Genomic DNA, 24,143 nt, shown 5'->3' on the forward strand with positions numbered 1-24,143 from the left:
TCTCATCCGAGCTCGTTTGGTGGACACCCACGCGGAGAGCAGACTGTAAAAACACACGACAAAGTCACCAATGCGACACACTTGAAAATACTTGGTTGTAGTACTTCAAAGCGGGGAATTTTCCTTTAGCTGCCTACTCGTTATTCCATCACACGAGTTTCCACGATGATGTTATTCTGCTTTCTGACACGCACCTGATGTAATTTATTGAATAAAATTGTATCGATTTTCAAAAATAGATCCACGGATACTTCGGAAGCACGTCATACCCGAAGGAAAATTGTTTTTCCAGATACGGCTTCCGAAATTCTCCAATAACAAAGCACAAGCAATAACTTTTATAATAAATACCCAAAAATAGCTTTCCGCACAACCCAATAAGCAGAAAAAATACACCACGAGCAGCGAATATCCGGTATACTTCCTACGCACATACACAGGCCCTTCGAAGAAGAAAGTAATCGTCTCACGGGAAGAAGGAAAATATGGTGAAAGCCATCACGCGTTGCAAAGAAAAGGGAGAGACTCGAACTCGAGACGGATTAGTCGAGTCAAGCTGTAGGGGCGCGGGAAGAACTCGGTCTAGGGATGCTGCTGAACGAACTCCAGCTCTCCTTCTGATCGATATAGCTACAGGTGTCCAAGAGTATCAGAGGTAACAGCGTGGGCGGGCTTAAAAAATCCAGCCGGGAAAGTGGATAGTCAGAAAAATCGTCGAGATTTGCTAGTTTAGCTTATTATGCAAGGTTTTTCGCAGTATGTTTTCGATTGGATTTACTTTCACAAATTTTAAACTGAACGGAAATTGACATTTTTACCGAGCACTAAATGAAATTCCGAACACAACAACAAATACAATAAAAAATAATAACAAAAGTAGGAATTCCAATTTTTGAAGTCAATACCGATAACAAAAGAATGAAAAAACGTTGTTTGAAAACCGTTCCAGCAGACTAAACATTGATCAAGTTAAAAATAAAGTCGATTCTGGTTTTTGTCGCCGTCAAAAACTTTATAAGCTCAAAAATACTAGTATACCCATCGATATTCGCGAAACTGATGGAGAAGCTAAGCCGATTTGCAGTTTTTTGCAAAATAAGCTGAAGTTGCAAAAGTTACGGGCAGCTAAAATTTCTTTGCAACGTCACCCCGTCATTGCTGCGTATGCGCGACTGCTTTGAAAGGCGGTAACTACAAGCGACGCCGTCCGAAGTTTAAAAGCGCTGTACCTTTTTCAATGTGTTCAAGGTTTGCGGAATTCTGTGGTTTTCAGTCGATCTGTAGTTTTCCGGTTTTCATAATCACAGGTGTAACATTAATTTCGCGATAGTCGACAGTACATCGAGTTGACTTGACAACACCTTGATTTTTCTACTTGACTTCAGACAATCCCTTTACTTATTGTTGTTCAGTTAAATCGTGTGGTAAAATCTTTCTTGGACCCACGGAAAAAATAAAGCTGTGAAAGGTAAAGGAATTCATATCGCATACAGCGGGAAACCATTATCGAACCCCAGACGACCTCGAAACAAAAATGCTCCGCAAACAACGAAAATCGCCACACACATCATCGTGCTTCAGATTCGAATCACGTCCACATGCAACACCAGTCGTCTCTCAACGTGACCCGTTAGGGCTCCATTTACGTGCTTGGCGATCGACCGCCGAACGAAAAAAAAGCACGCTATAGGCTATAGGGACACCAGGGGGTAGCTATTTCCGAAATTCACGATGCATTACCGGCAAAAAGTGTGGTGGGGATCGCGTGACGCGCAAGCGCGCAGAGACGTTAATTCACTTTCCCGCGAATCGACGCGAAAATTTATGCCGTCGTAAAAGTTGGCGTTGTCGTGTAGAGCCGCCAGACACCGCTAAAAATACGACCTGAGCTAAAAATAGGGGCTCGTAAAGGGGTGGACTTTTCGATGCGGCGTCTTGTAAGTCCGTGATTACAATTGTTGTAATTGGACAAAGCTCGGGAGTGCATCGGGTAAAAATTATAGGGATTCGAGTACTTTCGTTGGGTTAAAATAGATGGGTCGGGCGGTTTCGAAACTCGATTTGTTAAGAAGGATATCACGTAAATAATTATCGACATTGAAACGACTGGAATACATACCGACCTCGAAGACAAATAGCATTAAGATAGTTGCAGTACGTTTGTCCAATTATCGTAGTCTATATCAAAACCTCTGAAACGGCGCATAAAGTGCCAAGGCCTTGAACGCGAATCATTTGCTTTGCAATACTACAATAATAGAGTAAACATGGACAGTAAGAGCGCAGTATCGATCGAAAATGTTAACTTGGTAACTATGTAATATTATATACATACTCCAAACTTTGCACATTGGTTTGAATAAAGTGACACATTAATCATTAATACTGAATAACTTACTTGATGATGAAGACAATTACTTTGATGGGAAAATAAAATAAAAATTGTCTGACTCACTTGTAATCAAAAAGAAAAACGGAAACAGTTAGAATGCAACTTGATTAATAATAAATATCCCGTCGACGTCATAAAAGTTCAGCCCCCCTCGCCTCAAAAGTCGAGCAATCACGAAAAATTATCAAAGCACTACACCTACAAATCGAGCGCGACGCAGTACCCCAGGCGAGAAACAAAAAGTAACTCAAGCCCGAAAACGCAAAGCGACACGGAACTCACTTAGCATGAATTCCCCACTAAAGCCAAGCGTCGCAGCGATGGGACCGCACACCCCAGTTCCGCATTATTATCAGTCGAAACTCTCTGAAAAACATACGGCGCACGTCCCTAAAAAATGCAAAACGCATCCCCGATAAATAAAAATATCAGTATAGTTTCCCGGAGACGCTTTCCTCTCCCATCTAATCTCGAGCGCAGCACGCACTTCCGGCCTGCCAAGCTCGAAAAAAAAAAGAAACGAACGAGTCTCTCGAAGGAGGCGCCTGCGCGCGCCCTACATACATCGCGGAGGGGCAAAGGAGGCAGCAGAAGGCAAAAGTGGGTCAACGGGTGACCCTGTCAGGGTTAAGCCCCCTGCGCGGAGTCGGCCCTCGCGAGTATTATATGCACCGCGAGCTTCCTCCTCCGACAACGGTAATTTCTCTCCTACTCACCGGCTAAAAAGTCACGCCGAATGTGTATGTGTGTCTGCGTGAGCGTGAAGCCTCGTATGTGCGAGGGGGTGATTGTGGACAAAGAATGGGCGAGTTATGTGAGCGAGGGGAGCGAATTATTCGAATGCGAGGGAGGTTCCTCGCTTTTTGAGCGACCACCTGCAACGTTTTCGAAATTGTTTTGCCGCGATGCTGCTGTTGTGAAGCTTTTTTTATCGAGTAAGGGGTGAGCTTTTTTTCGCGAAATTGAATTACTGGCTTGATGGAGGCTCTTCTTCATGGGCTGGATATAGCATCTTTAGATTTTAAATCTGATTTGTTGAGCTTTAGGTGAAACGTTGTTTCTTCAGTATAGATATAATAGGTTTAAACGAAGCACTGAAAACATAATTTTCTTAAAAAATGTTTTCTCCATACTTCTAGCACGTATTAATTGTATGACTGGGCGAACTATGACTTCGAAAATGAATGCAATTAAAGCCGCTGAGTATGTCATGAACACGAAAATAGAACACTTCACAAATAAAGCAACTCAACGGGTACTCGAGGTTTTTTCAAGATCGAGTGGGACGAACCTCAACGAAGGGATCAAATTTATCGATTGAGCGCCAAATTAAGCGAGTTTATATATTACAGAACTTACATTACATTCGCTATCAGTATAAGGGATAATCAAGGTAAACATGTACAATATCCGTTGTAACGTAATTTTCGATGGTTAACATTTCTTGCCTGTATCCGCAATGGAAGAAAGATTTCGTCGATATAAAAAGTTTATAATCAAGCGTAATGGCAGACTCGAGTTCCATGATGGCAACAGTAATTTCGTTGACCTGAGCAATTTAAAAAAAAATCATCATCCGCCACTTCGAGCGTAATTTTGAAAGCATGTATATACAAAAATTAGGTTGACCTACTCAGTTAATAGCAGTCGTTAGAGCCGGTATACGTATTGCAATCGTGGCTACGATATCGAAAGGGCAATCGCTATAAGCGACATTATTATTAACGTTAATATCAGTCTTTGCGTTATTAAAACGCAGCTATAATAACACTCGCAATAACAGTAGCGGTATTAATGTCGATGGTAATTCAGGTAATGAATATTTGATGTACAGTCGCATGAATGTTTTTTTATTTTATTAACCAGACAAAAAATTATATATTATTTACATAATAGTAAAATTCCCGCAGAGGTAAACGCAGTTACCTGTTCGCGAGGCCGGTATACTTACTAACTATAGTTCCTTATAACTAAAATAAAATCTATTTCAAGATATGTAGTACCTAACTTACACTTTAACAGTTTTACAATATGAAAGATTGATTAATAACGTTTTAATAAAATTTGTATACAGAATACATAGCAATTTATAAATACATTATCAATATTTCTTATTAATTTTATAAAAAAGATTTTTTTTTTTACATGTGAAACTTAACCCATTCTCCTAGTTTATAAGTATAATTCTTAGAGCTTAAAGTTTTTAGGTTATTTGCCAGATCATTATAAACTCCTATGGCTTTAATATAACTATTCTTATTACTTATAGTCTTAAGTCTCCTAGGTATCTGAATGCTTTTATTCCTAGTTTTGCTTTCTGAATTTAAAAATTTAACTTTTAATGTGTTGTACTGGTATATTAGTGATTGATATGCAAATAGTTGCCCAATACTCAATGGATTATCCTGAGCAAAATTATTTTTGTTTATGATTTTCAAAATTCTGTTTTGTAACCTTTGTAATAGATTGGTGGCAGTAGAGTAAGCACCACCCCAAGCTATTATACCATAATTTATAACACTATGAAAAAATGCATAATATATCATTTTTAAAGTTTTAATTTGCATAAATCTATTAATCTTTCTAAAAATAAATACCATATATTTCAACTTATTTATTAAATACTGTATATGATTTATCCATTTCATATTATAATCAAAAATAATTCCTAAGTACTTGGTATTTTCAACTCTTTTGATGACTTTGCCATCAATTTGTATTAAAAAATCTTTAGGTACGCTATCAGAGTAGTTCCCGATCGTCATAGAAACTGTTTTGTCAATGTTTAGTGATAGCTTATTTAGTGCAAGCCAGCTAGATACTTTATACAGGTAGTTAATCATTTTTTCCTCTACTCCTCTCCAAGAACTATCCGTCGAAATAATTGCTGTATCATCCGCATATGATATTATTGAATTTGCAGGCATATTTTGCAAGAGATCATTAACATATATAATAAAAAACAGTGGACCTAAGATAGTACCTTGTGGTACACCCGTAGTAATTGTTTTGGATTCGCTTATACAGTCATTAATTTTTACTCTTTGATTTCTACCTTCCAGATAACTTGTTATAAGTTTGTGTGCCGTGCCTCTGATTCCATAATTGTAAAGTTTATCAAGTAGTATCTTATGATCTACCGTATCAAAAGCTTTCGCAAGATCGAGAAAAGTGATTGCAATCGGGGTACTATTGTCTAATTTCTCATAAATAATCTTGGTTATTTCTGCCAGAGCATCTTTCGCACCTCTATTTTTAACAAAACCATATTGATTACTGGATAAAATATTAAATGTACTAATAAAACTCAATATTCTATTATAAATGATTTTTTCGAAGATCTTTGCTACATTGGATATTAAAGATATTGGTCTATAATTAGTTATATTCCTCTTGTTTCCAGTTTTATGTATCGGTATTATATCAGCATTTTTTAACGCAGTCGGCCATATAGATTTTTCTATGCATATATTTATAATATGTACCAGTGGATCTACTATGTACTGTGTTAGAGTTTTTAGTGATTTAGAGTTTATGTTGTCTACTCCTCCATTCTTTAATTTCATATTTTGAATTATGCCAGTAATTTCAAAGTAATTAGTAGGCGTAATAAAAATAGAATTATTATTTATCTTTGGTAATTTGACGTTTACATTCATTGGTTGCACTATTTGATCACTCAATGTTTTGCCGATGCTACTAAAGTAAGAGTTGAAATGGTTAGCAATATCTGTATGATTATTTATTAAATTTTTCCTATCATCATAAATCTGGTTTATATTTCTATCTTTTTTCGCAGTTTTACCTAGTTTTTGTTTGATTACTCTCCACAGGTTTCTGGGATTATCACTATTTTTTACAACCTGATCTCTATCATATATCATTTTTGCTTCTTTAATTACCCTATTTAAAATTTTAATATAATTCCGATATTCTATCTTTAGATTCACATTATTTGGTTCAGTTTTCCATAATTTGTATAGTATTTCTTTTCTTTCGCAAGAATTTAGTATTGCCTTAGTGATCCATTTACTTCTGGGTACTTTGTTATTGTGTTTATTGTTTAATTTCTTTATGAAAGTAGCCCGTTGTACACAATTATTTATTTTTTCTAACAATGTATTCACAGCTACATTAGGATCATGCATTGAGAATACTGTACTCCATTTTTCTCTACTGGCTATTCTATTTAATTTATCATAATTTATTTGGGTTATTGATTCTTCTATATTTTTTTTTCTTTAATTTACTTAATGCTGTAAATAATGGGTAATGATCTGTTACTGTACTTAATAATTTAAAATGTAAAGTGTGTATTGTCTTAGCTTTAGTAAATATATTATCAATGCATGTTCCAGTGTTATTATTCCTATCGGACGGTCTAGTAATACCTTGAAATCCCGGTAGATAACCATTATCTAAAGAATTGTTCAGAAATTCCTGACTAATATTATCTAGATTTAGTAGGTCAATGTTAAAATCACCTATAATTAAGTGATTATTAGCATATTTCTTGTTATATAGTAATTGTTTTATATTGGTAATAAATTCAATTTTTGGAATGTCATGTGATCTGTATAGTGCTGATATCTCTATATTGCCATTATCAGTTTCAATGATTGAATTATTTATTTTAAGTTTACCTATTTCAATAATTTCAATAATGGAATTCTCAATATACATCACTACACCATCCGATTTGTTTATTTTGCTATTATTGTAATATAATTTGTATCCGTTCAGATTAAAATAGTTGCAATAATCTATGATCCAAGTTTCGACGCAAACTATAATACTAGGCTTAGTATTTAAGCTCTCAATAAGTGCTTGCAATTGTAAAAAATTACCATTAAGGCTACGAATATTTAAGTATAAAATATATTCTTTTTTATATTTCACGTAATTATTGAGAGTGATAACACTATGAAAAGTATTTTCTGTTTGAATTATATCTTTTTGTACACTGTCAATTAACTCGATGTTCTGCTCCATGATCGTATTACCGTTTTTTAGCTGCGTCGGTTTTCCTTGGGATTGAAAGAATACTGCTGCGTGGTGATAGTGACGTCATGGATTGTGATTTCTGTCTTGCATTTGTTGATTCAGCTCCGGTGATTTTGTAGATATCTATCTTACCGATGTATCTCTGGATAACTGGAGTCAATGGATAGTCAGTAATTGCTATATACTTATTAATTCTGTTTATTAGAACTTGGCAGTGTTGACTATCGTTTGTAACATGCTTAGTATCGTACTGTGTTTTGTACGTATTGTTACTGTATAGGCAATTTACGCAGCACATTTCATTTATCCTGTTACAGTATACACTATTATGAGATCCAGCACATTTCAAACACACCTTTTCATTAAAGCATTTATTTCCATTATGTCCAAACCTACCACAATTGAAACAAGGTTGTAGGTTTAAGTCATCATAAACTCTGCAATTCTGGTATCCTACAAAAATCCTGTTTTTGCTTTCTCTAATGTGTTTGTATATTTCAGCAGTAACTTCTAAAATGACACTTTGTAATTTTGTTTTTTTATTTACGTACGTGTGCACAACTGTACATTTACATTCAAATTTCTTAAAGTTTCTAGTATTTATATCCTCTTCTATGGTTTTTATGTCCATTTGTTCATAGTTATCAAATCCGACTACTTTTAGCCTGGGTTTTTTAACCTCTTCCTTTCCAATAGTACATGTATTGGATAATTTCTTAGTTAGCGATTTTTCGGTATCTATAGCACTTGCTTCATTCATGCAGCTAATAATAACTTCACTATCATTCTTGAATATGACTTTCTTTGTTTGAATTGATTTTTTTTTGTTCAAATAATGAGTGACATTTCTCTTCAGGTCATTACCATCATCTCTATTTTTCTTTTTTATAATGATTTTGGGAATTCGTTTTTGTTTAGGAATTTCATCAGTAAGAACTTGGGAAAAAGACTTGTTCTTAACTTGTTTAACATGATTCAGATGTTCTTTGAGTAATGAGTTTTTATCTTGTAGTTCAATGTTTAATAATTTTAGTAACTTGTTTTCTTTCTTTAGATTATGTATATCTTTTGCTTCATCCTCATCCTCCTGCTGACTGGCACTGGAGGTATTATCTTCTTCTAATTCATTTAATACCATTTCTCTTATTTCGTTTATCATACTTAATCTTAACTGTGCAATTACTTTTCTTGTATCTTCATTTAGTGTTGACTCATCGTAGTTTGCGGTTATGGCATTGTGTTCAGGGCAAATTACCATATTTTCTCCAATGAATTTTGTGTTATTCAATCTTTCAAAACATCTCTTATCATAAACACCACCATGTAATAAATTAATTCACCACCAATATGTAATAAATAATAATAAATAATCAGACCAAAATGTAGGACTGAGTACAAATTCATTCATTTAAAAAAGGACATATTCGCCATCTCTGCAGAACTAGAAAGAAAGCTGTCGTTCGAACTTTTAAACCTCTAATTACATCACACTCTCCAACTTCAGTATTCATAAAATTTTCGCATTCTGACGTTTAATTCTGCAGTCGTTACAACTTTACGATCCCGTCATTCCGACCACATGCAGCTTCGACAATCTTACCGAGTATCACGTAATTTAGGCGACGTCATCTCGGTTGCAGATTTCATTGTAGGTACTTCTTATTTTTCGCAGTGAACTCAAAACATGCAGAAACGCTGGGCATTTAAGGCATTCTACTAAACTGTATTTTTCTTCATTAATTTCAGTAAAATCAATTGATTAACGGTAAGTAAACTCTTCTATTCCATTGTTTGACCTTTTCTCACAAAGTCACGTCACGTCGGATGACAGCGCTGCTCAAAGTTCAAAACGTCATCGTCGAAATAAATGCCACCCGACAAGCGAGTCCTCGGCTGGGCTAATTCAAGGTCCCCATACTGCTAGCTGAAATAGCTCGAGGGCGTCGGGCACTTGGACCAGGACTGCTAATCCCCTGCGTAAATACCGACAACGAGTGACTGCCGCGTACCCCCGCACTGGACGACCTCAAAAGTATCTCACGAAACAATGGCGGCTATAGTTATCGTGCGGTAAAGAGACTGCCGCGGAATTAAGCTCCAATGAGTACACAGCGGATTGCTTCTCTCGTCGTCAACGTCGTTGCAGTCGCGAACAAAAGCTCGTGTATACTCGACGCAAGGTTAAGCGCTCAAAGGGAGCATGTCTCGGCGCTGCTGGTGTGCGAGCGACTGAGCAGTAGGAGCGCAGGAGGTATACGCGGTTCCACGAGTGAATAAGTAAGTTTTTCGTGGCTCACAGGATTTTAGCCGTACACGAGGGGGCGTTAATTATACAGAAGCCGGTGAAATCTTGAAAGCTGTGGTATACCAGAGGCAAATTAGCCGAGAAAGGGCTGAATTCGTGCGTGGATGTCAATTTTTCATCAGCGCACCCTGGTGTAAGCGTAATGCTGTTTTAATTTGACGGCCGAAACTCCTACGTTTGAATGATAATTTGCGACAGATCTCGTAAGCTATTGCTTTGTAAACTATGCGTTCGCGTGTTGATTACTTCGTCGCAGAACCGATGCGATCAAATTTCATACACATCGATCAAAAAAAGAAGCCTCCTCCAGTGAACCCAGAAAAACACCGAGCGCCATAAATCTCGCGAGTGCGCGGTGCACTTCGTAAATAAAGATCCAGCGTACGTATACAGTGCCAAAAAATCCGATTCGAGTCGGAAGCAATGAGAGCGTATACCAGTAACACGCGTGCGCTCGCGAAAAATACAACGGGTTACCTTGGGCTACTTTTCTCTCGCGGTGCATTCGGCATTGTAAGAGAGAGAGAGAGAGAGAGAGAGAGAGAGAGAGAGAGAGAGAGAGAGAGAGAGAGAGAGAGAGAATAAAAAGAGCGACGATAATTTTATTTGACGGAGAGGCGTCTTCTTTTGAGGGGGATTTAGGAAGGGTTTTCGACTGGTCGTTAGCTGCACCGGCGAAGCGAGAGGTTTTAACGTGTATTGCTCTGCTAATTGGACGCGTTTTTGAAAAGGGCGACAGAGAGCTTGAGGTGCTGCGCTGCCTATGTATAACTATACACAGCGGTTGAGTGGGTGACGCGAAATTAGCACGTAATTATGTTTTGTAGCGAGGTGGCGAAGCGTTATGTCAGATTCGTTTTGGACATTAAACGACTATAAAAAATGAATTATCATGTTGATTTATTACGTGTTTGGACGCAATGTCTGATGAACTTATCCACGGTTTCAGGTTGTCAACAAGCGCACTTCTCGTTTAGCCGCTTAATCTCCAAATCGAGAGATATCCATTGCAACCGTCGATTTTCTCCTGCCCCTCCACAAATCAATCATCCGATCCCTCAATAGCAGACGAAAAAAAGACACTCGCAGCGACATCGCATATCACGCACGCGATCCCGCCGCAGTTTTTTTCCGCTCTCCCATCGACTCCACCCATCGTTCGGCTTCTTTATTTTTCACGCTCCTTCTTCTCGCCGCCGTCGCCGTTGTCCTTTTCTTTCCTCCCCGAGCGAGCATAAATATTTGACGAGCGACGTCGCGGACGGACGGACTTCCAGGTCGGACAAATATTTGCCTCGCGTAAGGGAAATCGCAATTTCTCGCTCGGCTTCTGCCTCCGCTTTTTTTAGTCACGCGGCAAGGCCTTTCTTGCTTCGTTTTTTTTTTTCGCCGTTGAGGTCATAGGGGGATTGTTGATTGTTGCGCGAGCGCGATGAGGCTATTGAATTCGATCTCCAGCGGTCTCGAGTGATGGATTTTCGGAATCGCAAATTTTCAGCTTTGTTTTATTGGCAGTTCGCGCGCAGCGATAGACAGTTCTTTCAAGGAGAGTCGCTACGGTTTTGCCACAGGAGGTCAGTTTTTCGACGAATTCGCTACAGCTGGAAATCTAAATAGAAAATGAATTTCAAAGAAGCTCTGTACACACGCACGTACAGGATGGAATAACAAAGCGATCCAATTTTGACGAATTTGCACAAGCGAGAATCGAACGGAGAAATTGAATGGCTGGAATTCGATAAGTTATTTCATTCTTTTCTTAATAAATGTCTGTCGAGTTTGCCCAGGTAGAATGTTTTTAAAGTAAAAGCGAGAGCTTTATCAGGGAAACGGCGTTGAAACTTCGGACGCGCGTAAAAATATATTTGAGAGAGAGAGAGATAGAGAGAGAGAGAGAGAGAGAGAGAGAGAGAGAGAGAGAAATTCCATTCGAAATCGGAAAAACTTTAGGATAGCGTACGTCGAAACAGCAAAATCAATTTCGAGTACATGGAGAACCATAATTATACAGAGAAAATCTGCGTACATCGGTCGTACTTTTTCCCCTCGGGGAAAAGGCTAAGCTTTCAGAGGAAATAATTAATAAAATGAAAATCACAATCTTCCGGGACAACTACAACACGTGGCTTTTCATGACCGACTTTCGAACAAAGCAAAAACCCAAGATACCTCGCCAAGCGTACATTTTTAATCCAAGAGGAAGGCGAAAAAAATCTGCGCGGTATGGAAATTCCCGGAACGCAAAAAAAATGCGAAATCAACTGCGGGCGCTGTGGAGGGGAACTAGGCGCGTGAATAATTAAAAACGTCCCGGGAGAACGAAAATGGCCTTCTAACAACGGCCACTCATTTCACATTTTCGCATGTTCACGTGTTTTTGCCGACTCGTTATACCCCGCGCGCTTTCCGCTTTCTTTGGATCTCTTTAATTTCTGAATAAACGAACTATTTTTACCTTCGTGTGTGCTATTGTGCAATTGGCATTTCGAGTAGCTCGAGTTTTCCTCGTTAGAAATTTCGATCCGTTTAATAGCTTTATTCCGTTAATATGACGCAGTCCTTTACAACTGGCGGATGCAATAATGATTTTTCATTCGTTTCGTATAAGATTCGCGAAAATTGGAGCGATAAGAAACCGCCGAAGTTGAGAATCATTGGATTCGGCAAATACAAGTTATAAAGTGACTGCGTTATACGGCGAAACTCAATACCATGTTTCAGTACAGTTGCGTACGTGAACTACTTTACGCTATTTACCTCCGCGATATAGTTAGCAGCAGGTTTCGCCGAGTTCAGATTTCAATACAAGCGTATTTATGCAACGCGACAGCAAAAATAAGGATAAAACAGTAAATCGACTTCGCCCGATACGCGACGAAGAAGAAATAGACTTATGATTCCTCTCCTAATCATCAGACATCAAACTCCAAGCGCAAAAAGTCGCGAGCAGATACTCCGCGGCTTCCATATGCGCGACATCGATAATCGCCCGATAGACGAGTAGCCCGACGTGCAGTGTATATATACACACACCCTCCGGTTTCGCATCAGCCTTCGGTCAACTCGAGTAACGCGCGCGTGTGTGACGCCCGTCGACGATCGACAGCCGAGATAGACGTCGATGTAAAAGCCGCGCCCTAACGTGAGTCGTCCTACAGACCGTTATATACCGTTATGTGTGTACGCGGCGCGTCGTGTGCGAGTGTCCTCGAAAATGGTGAAAACTCGCGATTGAATTTATTATTTATATACCTCTTATTCAATAGTCACGCGAGTTTTCAGATATGCGAACGTGCGTTAGTTTTAAATGTTTCAATTGTGATTCATCAATTATTTATTTATTGAAAAATCTATTTTTAGGTTCTATGTGAAAAATTATCGAGACAAAAACCTCCCTCATATACTTATGTTACATCGACGAGCCCGATAATAAGTAGGCGCATGCATAAGGCAATCGATAAAAATCACTTAGCAAATTCAGATACGTTTTTCAGGTAAAACCCTGACATGCTCCTCGCCGTCGACGCATCCGCCTTCCGCGTTATATATACACACTCCCGTATTTGATTCAAAAATTCAAGGATATAGACGCCCCGGCAACACGGCTGCGATCAATCATCGTATTGACGTGAGGGCTTGCGCGCGGCTCCTTTATTTGAATTTCGCGGTCAAATATTTTTCGCTCGATGTACGCGGATGACGCAAACTTGCTTTTTGTGCGGAGAAGAGCCTCTCCTGCGCATATATGCCTTATCATTTTATAGTCGAGCTGGGGAAGAGGATTATTCTGCATTAACGGGGGATTGATTCGATTTGCTTTGATTTATAGATTCATCGCCACGCGGATTTGCTTCGACTGGGCTATGAAGAATGCGCTTTGTTTTCGATTTTATGCGCTATTTTTACGAAATATGCTCGGTCGTCGATAAAATATTACGACACATGACTTTGATCGATTTCTTCTCGGATACACAATGAAAGTTGTTTAACTCAGTGATTAATCTCGCGAAGCATCAACGAAGCGCGAAAATAATTATACGTATACTCAGGGAGCTGCGAAGCGTATAGCATCACGCTATCACATGCCATTAGTACTTTAATATCTTACACGCCGGCTCAGTGTACGTATGCAAATGGTAATACGCCTTAGCCTGATTATCCTGCATTCACGCAACGCGATGTATATATACAAAGGACGTTTATTTTATTAAGGACGACATCTTGTTTGAAGGCTCATCTGCAGTGACTAATTCAATTAATGCAATCAGCCGCGTATGTGCTAAACAACACAACCAAATACATTTTAATTAATCTGATTAAGCGACGGCCTTGAACAAGTATATTTGCATAAAGCCAATGTTGTTGTTGCCGATTCCGGCACTAACAATAAACGCGAAGAGTATTTTGATGAATTCAGTTCGTTTAATGAATTGCGAAACCGGGCTCAGTACGGTTGCCGATTCCAGCTGGGTTTTATAATCGGCACTTCATTTTACACCCTACAATTCAAACGTGGATACGAACATTTATTGCCACTTGCAAATACGAACTACGAAACCATTCAATCGCCGAAGCACGTCGCTTGATATTTACAGCGCAAAGTTTAATAATCACTAGCGGGTTTCTACGTTTAAACTATAATAATACCCCTATCCGGAATTCAGATCGAAGTTTCACTTCGAATCCAGTACGTGCACGGCATTGTTTCACCACTGCTCGTTATACCAATGAAATCAAGCTGACTCGCTTTCTAAAAATTTTTGCCTCCCACAAAAAGACGGAACAATTTTCACAAAAGCAAATTCAGCCTTTTTCTACATCTGTTTAATGCACTGAAAGAAACGGACTACATACCAAAAGCAGAGCGAGCAAATTTAGTTTAGCTCACATGTAGGTGCTTTAGCCTTTAGGTGGCGGAGAGGCCAAGTTTGGGCGCCAGTGTACAAGCGGAATTTGCAAAGCACGAGTGTGCGCGTGTATTATGTACACATACATGAACGCAGGGGTGCACGGGGTATTTTCATCTCATTTGTAGGTAAGGCGTCGGGACTGTAACACTCCAAACGAGAGGAAAATGCATAGAGTGAAGGAGAAGAAGAAATTGAGGAAAAGTTGGCTTACAAAGGCAGTCGGTAGTAAATAGGGTGATTTGCAAAAATTTGAATGCGAAGGTATCTACGAACTTATCTTTCAAAATGATTGTATATGTTCGAGAATGTTTTTTCATCAAATCAACTGATAATTCTAACACATTTTACAATGAGTCGTACGTGAAAACTAGTGCAAACTTTCGCATGATGATTCTGCAGTGAAATGCATTACCTGCATGTAAATGCTCGACACGTGTGGTTGTCTAAGTACGATGTCCACAATTCCGTGGGTTTCGTGTACTGGAATCGAGTCGACTAAGTTTGCAAAACTATTTAATTAGGTACTTCCTTTGTTCAGTTTAACATATAAATTGTCAAGCAGGTAAACTAGATCGCAATTGCACCAGTCTTCGCGACAACAAATAACTGCTCCATTCAAAATTTGCAAAATCAGCTCTTCATATATGAATACTCCAAAATTGCTGAGTTTTCGAGAAACTGAATTTTCGTTTGATTTCGATTCCTATATGCCGGAAAACACGACAAATATAGCAACATAATTTATTCTAATTTAGTAATTTTCCTAATAACTTATTTTTGCTCAGCAAAGGTAAAAAATAAAGCGGAGAATAAATGAGTAATTTAGACCTTTCATACGAGGTGAGCTCTGGGTATAGTTCCTCTATTTCAAAGAGCGAAAAACCGCGAGCTACCACTAAATAGTCATGAGCAAAGAAGAAGAAAGGGAGAGTTTCAAGATCAGAGATATAAGATTTATTGGCAAGATAGAGAACGACGAGACATTTGGGGTTCTTGTAGCTTGGCAGATTGATTTGAAGGTTTTATGGATTGTTTGCAAACTTCAAATTTTTCGGAGGCCTTCTAGAAATAAAATGAAAAATTATTTCTCTCACTTTTGGCTACTTATATTGTACAAAATTATTTGAATTACGAAGCTAAAGAGGTTTGCAATATATACTTTATTCGAAGACATTGGATTTGTTATACTTGCGACATTTTTGCATGACCTACTTTTACACTGTGTTCATTTGCCTTTTGTAAAACGAGTCTTCCATCGTTACACATTGTGACTGTTTTTTATTCTTGTTACAGGCATTTACTAATCGCAGAAAAAGTCCTGTTTACCGAAGAGTTGAGGTTATGTTTGCGGTAAAATAATCAATAAATATTATTTACTGAACAAGTAAATATTTAAAGCGCGACAGTTAATTAACCAAACAAGACCAGCATTGAATATCACAATGGTATTTTCCCTATTTATCTACTCGTTATAACAATATTTTCATACTCTACGTACACAGTCTTTTATTTATGTACACTCGGACATCGATCATCGCTTATGACTCACACAGCACGAGGGGAGCACGTGTCTCTCGAAAAAGTCAAATTGCTCGCGAGCTTTTTCCAGTTCAATGTTTACGTAACTATTTACGAAACGACAATTATTTTAATTGGCTGCATAGCTGACTGCTTCTAACCGTTAAAAATGCAAGAACCGTCGGGACGTCCGGGTTAGAGTATAATTGAGAAGTAATTTCACCTATCTCAAAAAAAAAAACTTTTTTCAAAAGTGAAAATCTTGGCAAGAAAAAGGCTAATAAACGTAGTGAAATCTCTAAATATAAAAATGTCAAGTAAATGTTTTTTTGCTATACGCATTAAAATATCAGTTTTTGGGAAAACATAATTTTAACTTTAATTTTATATCTTAATGCGTATAGCAAAAAAACATTTACTTGACATTTTTATATTTAGAGATTTCACTACGTTTATTAGCCTTTTTCTTGCCAAGATTTTCACTTTTGAAAAAAGTTTTTTTGAGAGAGATTTCGCATCTTTTACAAAGCATATTATTCTTGCTGTTGCACTTCATTAAATCTTGACCTATTCGATAGACAACAAGCTACTATTGGTTCAGACATTGATCGCATCGCGCATATAATCATATAGCAATATATGCATATATACGTATAGCATTACATGCATATTATAATCGCGTGTCGTCGAGTAGCAGAAGAATGTCGGTAAAGTAGATTAACTACTGTAACCACTGGTGTATAATACCAAATATACTCACCGGAAATCACGTGACCGGAGGAGAAGAAAAATATCGGGAGAGGATGGAAACTCTGAACGAAATGAAATATACCGAGCAAATTTTCAACTTGCAATATTAAGTTAATAACTTAATATTCTTGAATGAACCTTTTATACATGAAAAATTAGGATAATATATTTAAGTAGATACCAACAGATTGCGTATACGCGCAATAATAATGATTTAAATGCAATCGAGATTTTTTTTAAGGTTAGGAACACCTAATTTCAAAGCATATAGGGTCGCGCCGTCGACAAATCGTACTTCGTAATTTTTCTTGCCAAAGCGGCGCTATCGCGCCCCTTGATTTCTTCCGGGTAGCAATTTGAATCATATATAAAGAGACACGTACACAATCAGTTCGAAATTTCATAATTGTTAAAACCTATGGTTGTTATACTTATATAAATTAATACGTTTCTCGCTATACTGCGAAAGTTAATTAGGAATGTTAACATGCAAGCTCAGCCCAGAGGGCGTCTTAGTTCCCAGCCCCAAACTCGTGTTAAATGTATATCTATATAGTATATGCTCACGGACACGCTCTTGTGTGTGCGTATCACGTGACCTAACTCACACATGCAAGAGCTTGTCCGTGAGCATATATATAAATATACATTTAACACGGGTTTGGGGCAGGGAACCAAGGCGCCCTCTGGGCTGAGCTTGCATGTTAACATTCCTAATTAAATTTCATAAATATTTACATATTAAAGGATTGGCTTCGGGATTTTGCAACTACAGTCATTGTAGATTAAATAAATTGTTGAAATGTTTTGAATTTCAGAGGAATTTGAATGCGTATGACTATAACATTAAAACTAAACAAAACTCCAACGAAGATTATAAGTCAGAAAATCCCAAAGCTGACGCAGAATCATCAACGCGGTAAAGCTCGCAAAACCTACATCGCGATGCACATGTACAGCGAAACTGCCGCACAGTTTTAGCCCGCAGTCAATGCTTAATGTTTGCCAAACTTTCGTCGGGCCTCCAGCCGTTGAGGCGCACAGTTGCCGCGGAGCGTTACCCACTTTCCGGCAAAAAGGCGAGAAAGAGAAAGAAATGCGAGCTTTTCTAAAGCTCGCAAAAATGAGCGTTTTTCGGGAAGTATGTGCACCCGCGTCCTTCTCTCTCGTTATTATTCGAAATGTGGAACGCGGAAATGTAGCAAGCTGTTGTTTTTTACCTGAAAACTTTTTTTCAAAGATTCGGGATTTTCGTAAAAGGCTATAGCTAGAAAGAGGAAATGTTTTTTTATGTTTAGTGGAATAAAATTGAAATGAATTTGCGGGTTGCAGTAATTTCAAGGTATTTAACACATTCGAAGATCCTCGCGATTTCATCTGTGCACAGTCTCGCCATTATTTTACGATAACGAATAGAAAAACTATCAAGTAGAAGAGCAGCCATTTTCAACACGCCTCTATGAAATGACGCGCCTGCAATACAGCGAGTTTTCAGATTTCTAACGTTCAGAAATAAACAAGTTACGTTCTAATTGAAACAAGAAATTGCTGATTTTTCATTTAGCCTTGCAAACAATCTGCAAAATAACTTTAAATCATCAAAAAAACAATAGAAATTTCAAAATTAGATCACAACTGCGTTTTCATGCGCCTTCCAACGCATCGGGATTTCCAAATCCACTTGTCAAGCAAATGCAATTATTCCGATCATGTTGTGTGTATCTGTCCTTAAATCGTCCTAACGGCCTTGATTATATTCAATCGGCTCGATAGCGCATAGCGTCTCTGCTACTAATTTGAATTGGTCATTCGACCGCGTGGAGTGACTATGCTTCGCGCCACAGCAGCTTGGAATCACACAGCTGTTCCAAATATATGTAGATAGAATTTCGAAGTTGTCGAAGCAGCAGCCGTGAGAATCTCTCGAAAAACCGTCGTTTCACAATTGGAGGCAAGAACCAACGCAAGACGGACGCACGATATAAACGCCACCCGACTAACTTGCTATTTATTTGCGAAACACCGACGGAGGCACTGTTTGGAATACTGATGATTTTAACGAAGTACTGCGAAGTTGTTAGGATGATAACCGTAGAACATATAAACTATGTAGTTGCACAAAGGTGATGAGTTGACAAATTCGTTCGAGACAAACTATGATCGTGGTGACAAAAAAATAATAATAATGGTCTAAGGATGATTCAAAAATGTCCTGCGGGATTCGTTATTCTCTGTTTGTTTGGAAACTCTAATTTTCTTCAACTGCATCTTCAAACTATATATGTTACGATTTCAAATAATAAACATTGGTGGATTGTAACAAACATGCATCGCCTACTTTTGAAATTGATAGCGTAAAATGTATAATCTTCTTCGTAACAATTTTCGTTTTTCGAGACTTTTTAATTGAATTAGTTGTGTTACGCATCCCCAAGAAAGTTGAATGGGTTAATATTGCACAAGTAATTTTCCAGCACTGAATCTGCGAAAATTCGCCGTAGACTACGCGGCTGGAAAATTCTCAACAGGTTTCTACTCGACCTCCAAACTCTTCACTTTTACGAGATATTGTATTTACGCAAAACAAACTCGAGAAAAAGCTCATACAAGCATTAAAAAAAGTAAAATTTTATCTCAATCTGTAATTACAAATAGAACAGCATATCGCACGATGCAATAAAAAATTAAATTCTCGAACAGCGCTAAAGACGAATCATTACAGGGGTAAGATACTTAAATTGCATCACCGAAACTCTCTTTTCTCTTTCCTCTTCAAATCAAACCATGAACAAACCGCGAAAAATCAATTTCAGATCCCGATGATCAGGTCTCCTAGCGCGAAATTTTCTAAACAAAAAATAGCCCACCCTTGAGATTAATCCTTACACCCCACCGTCAACACCACCACTCATGCATCAATGTATTCGCAACAGGCTGAACTTTTTCGCGTCGCAGCAAAACACCGCCAACCAAATCACCAACCTGTTACTTTGCCGGACTCTATCTCTCTCTCTATCTGTCTCTTTCGAGCCAGAGCAGCTCGGCTCCTTCCGCTCGCTTCTCTCGCTTTCGTCCTCGCAAGTAAAGTGCACACAATTTTCTTTTCCGTACAAACGGATCACCACAGTGAGAGAGAGACGAAAAAATACCCGCGCGAACGCGAGACTATAGGCGCGGAGAGCGAGATAGGGAGCCGTGTGAACGGGCGTGCTGCCCGGCTTGAACTGCCCGGGTCTCTCCCTGTGCTCCCCCACCCAGCTGTCTCCGTCTCTCTTGCTCCGGAGCCACCTGACACGCGCCTCGTCCTCTCTCCTCCGGGCTCGACCCCACTCTACCAACGACTCCTATACGGAGGCTCCTGCGCACACGCTCGCTCTCGTCTTCCTCCCTGTTGCATCGCCTGCTCTCATGAGATGGATAGGTGGGTGTAATTTTTTTTTATTCCGCGCTGTAGCTTTTCGAAGGCTAATCAGAAAAAATGGGGGAATATATGAATCACTGCGCATGGGCTGATGCGCATCGTATAGAAGGTGTCGACGGTGACGTGGACTACTCGATTGTCAAGGGTAAAGTTTGAATGGGAAATTTCGAGAGTGCGGCTTGTTGTTGGCTGGGCCGAAATTTAACAGTTGCGTACGCGAGTTCAAAGTTTTCCGAGCTTTGTTTTTTTTCAGGACAGAGTTTGTAGGATAGTTGTAATATACCGGCATCTATTATAGTTAGACCGCGCATTTTCGCAATTTCGAATCCTGCAATACCGAGTGTAGTATGGGGCGTTGCGCATTAGAAATTTGATGTTCCCATGGATTTTCGGCGTTAGTTAACAGCGGGTTTACCATTATTTAACGAGTCATTTGATATTTAAAATCGATATCCGATGCAGGTTGCGAGCCTCCGTTTAAGGATTAGAAAGCATGATTGAATTTTCCTACACTAGATTTAACGGTGCAGGTCAAATAATCAATTGAAATGATGACCGCATACGCGCAGATTCAAGCCACACTTAGACTCTCTCAATTCCATGAACGTTTGGATCCGAATTTCGAAGAAAATCCAAACCTGCATCAGCAAGATTACTTTTTTCGGCAATAACTCCCTGTAGCCACTCAGTAACATTAAAACCGCACATCTCCAGCGAGCCATACGGGTATAGATGTATTAAAAAAAATCCAGTCTACCTCTCAATCATCCCCCCATCCCGCTCACTCGACACGCGCATCTCTCCTCTCCGCCTATTCACAAGCTCGCGAAAGCTCAGAGCGCAAGCTCGAACCCGAAGAGACGAAACAGCTGCGAGCTGCGCGCGGTACCAGTGTTTGGGGGAAGGGGAGGACGAAACTGGCTCTAGGTAGGAAGATAGGTAGAGAAAAAGGGAGAGTGTTCCGATGGGACGTGCGTTGGAGAAAGTGGGAAGGTCGTACGCGAGGCGGAGGAGGAGGAGGAGGAGGGTAGGGCGAGAGAGAATGAGCTTACAGGTGCGCGTACGCGGGGTGAAGGATTTCCCAATGCTACTCGTGCAGACTCGTGTGTACTTTTCAATTTTCGGTGAAATAATTTCCTCTGTTTAATCGTCATGTTCTCGGTTGCGCAACACGTTGAATTAATGGAGTAACGTTGACAAGTTAAAAATTATGCAATAAAACATATGAAGAAACGCAGACAAACTTAATAAATATTAAAAAAAAAAGAAAAAATCAATGCTATTTTACTTGTATTCGCCGAACTCAATCAGCAGACCCTTCTCGATTGTACTAAACCATCATCCATTAAACTCTCAACTTTCATTGTTTTTCTTGCTGCAATAACAAGTTTACGATAAGAGTATTATGCCTCGACAACGACACTATATAGCGTAACGTCGAACCTCTTTGCTTTGTTTTTTCTTTCCGAGCGAAAGTTCACGCTTTTGATTTCTATCGCGGCCTTTCGAGTGCAGACCTTTTCCTTGTTCATCTCCGCACGAGCTTTAACGTTACAAAGATGTTTTCCTTTCTTTATCGAGAGTCTTGAGATCAGTTTCATTGGTCCTTGATTTTAAGGCTTCTTCATTATTTTCTTTTCAATATCGAGTAGCTGAGATTTGCGCCGACAGTAATTCCATTAATTCCTAGAAATCTCTGAAAGTATTTTTTAGTTATTTTTTGTGTTACAATAAATTAAACACGTTCACAAATATAATATCCTTGAAACATTTGCTCTGTTTGCACACTCCAGGTTATGAACATAATAATGAAATTACTTGTATGATTTGTGCAAAGCCTCATTACTGCATTTTCATGCAGATAACGTTTATTTTGACCTCAAACTTTAAAGTACTCTTTTTTGAACAACGAACTCATAGATACCAGTTATTTGTCGCGGAGCATTTAATTTGAAAAAAGAACTTTTGCTGGCCTTCTCATCTCTGCACATCCCAAAACACGGCTAAGCAAATATTGACCAAACTAAAATTTTTACTCAAAAGTCTAGTGAATATTACTTATTTTTAATTTCATTTTCACAATTCTTCAAAACATTAGTAATTCTGTTATTTTGCTTATTATTTGTTGCAACAATTATGATCTTAATTGTGCATTTTGAACCACTTGTACACTTTGAAAATAGAGACTAAAAAATCGAGCTCGTGCGGAAAATGAATAAATCCGTGACGGCGAAAAATACAGCTGAAAGCTTTTTTTTCTCCCGCTACTTCGGCGCGAAACGAGCTTTGCGTAAGTTTCTGGTACTGATGCCAATGCATGACGCGCTATTTTCGACGAGCTTTTAAGAGCAGCGCTGTCGTTGTGCTGCGTGATTCTTGCAAAAAAATCAACGAGTTTTCGGTGGTGCTCTACTTTTTTACAGATGCATTAAGGGCAAGCGAAATGAATTTTGGAAAGCCGCGTGAAAGGGTAAAAAGTTGTTGTCAATTTTCGAACAAATTTATAATACTTGAATAAAGCTATCAATCTGTTTTACTTTCTGTATCTTTGAAATAATCCTTGAGTCCGTTGGTAACTAAATTCCACAACTACCACGGCAAAATATTCTAAAAATCTTTTTTGAAAAGGATATGTGCCCCGAACTATGTAATAACAAGAAATAACTTTTCAAAATATGTACAGAATTGAATACGAATTGAAATTCATAATTTTTAATTCAGGCCCACGTACATTTTCTAGAAACTCCAAAAACATATAGCAATATCTTCGCCATTAATTAGACACATCTGAATTCCCCGCGAACTTTCGCATCATCCCCGCAAGCTATTCTCGTGAATATTCTCCTTCGAACTTCATGAAGACGAATCTTCCGATGGAAGCTCACTTATTCGCTATCCAGTAAATTTGTCTCTTCGAACTTGCATTCGAGCTAATCTCCTCTCGACCCGTTTTTCCAGCTGAACTGCGCCATGGCATTTTGGGATTTATTTGTTTCGAGCGCAAATCATCCGATAATATAATTATACCATTGTAGCGAAAGGCAGCCGTTCGAACATAGGGAATTCCAGGTGAAAGGGGTTTTTTACGAAGTAGATAATTGTGGATCTGATCTTATACTGATTCGACAGTAAAAAATCATAAAGTACGATATCAACAAACGTAGCACGTGAAAAGGCGAAAATCTTTCCTGAAACGTTCCAGGTATTAAGACTGTTCTATTATATTGCCACAATAAATAACTCAAAAATATAGTTTTGAAAAATATTATGGCGTAACACCTATACGTGCCGTCAACTGCTCCATTTATCGTACTGTATTTCATGTCAGCGAAACTTTCGCACACCTTATATAACTTCTTTTTTAAGACTTCATCATACGTGACACGACAGAATCCGAACGTACACTCGTGCGCGCTTCTTGTACTTTTAGCGGTACCTAAAGTGAAATGTCACGTAAAATAATCATAGAAATTTTTTTCCATTTTTTTAGGTTATGTAGTCAATGCGGATACTATACTTTTCCAAATTATATCCTAAATCCTAAAAAGTAAAAAATAAAGTTTCAGACCAATTTTAATTCCAAACAGTACGAAATTTCCCTTTCAAATTAATACATCTCGCGCTACAGAACGAGCAGTCCTTTGCTAGTTCGGCTTATCTGATTACCTTTCCAAAAAAGCATCGCGAATCAGCTTCTATTTTCGTTACGACAGCACGGACTACCCGAATGCAACATTAAACAGCTGAAAAATCCCGCCCACGGCGCATCCTGTATCCTCGCACGCAAACTAGCCGAGAGGCGTCGCTGCCCCGCGAGACCAATCCGATTTGAGTGCGAGTAGG

General features: G+C 38.7%; 1 protein-coding gene across 6 annotated transcripts in view; it reads right to left on the bottom strand.

The window, feature by feature from the left end:
* LOC100116327 (regulating synaptic membrane exocytosis protein 1) overlaps nt 1–20,117 on the bottom strand; it is a 153,642-nt gene extending 133,525 nt beyond the window's left edge. For 5 of the 6 annotated variants that reach the window (XR_004227595.1, XM_031929942.1, XM_031929945.1 and 2 more), the window contains exon 1: nt 19,862–20,116. The gene's annotated coding sequence lies outside the window, so the exon portion shown is untranslated. Of the gene's footprint in view, nt 1–19,861 lie in introns of all 6 variants that reach the window. The other variant, XM_031929944.1, reaches the window with a different exon arrangement.
* Nucleotides 20,118–24,143: the final 4,026 nt, after the last annotated feature.

Source organism: Nasonia vitripennis, chromosome 4 (genome assembly GCF_009193385.2).
Source record: "Nasonia vitripennis strain AsymCx chromosome 4, Nvit_psr_1.1, whole genome shotgun sequence".
NCBI lineage: Eukaryota > Metazoa > Arthropoda > Insecta > Hymenoptera > Pteromalidae > Nasonia > Nasonia vitripennis.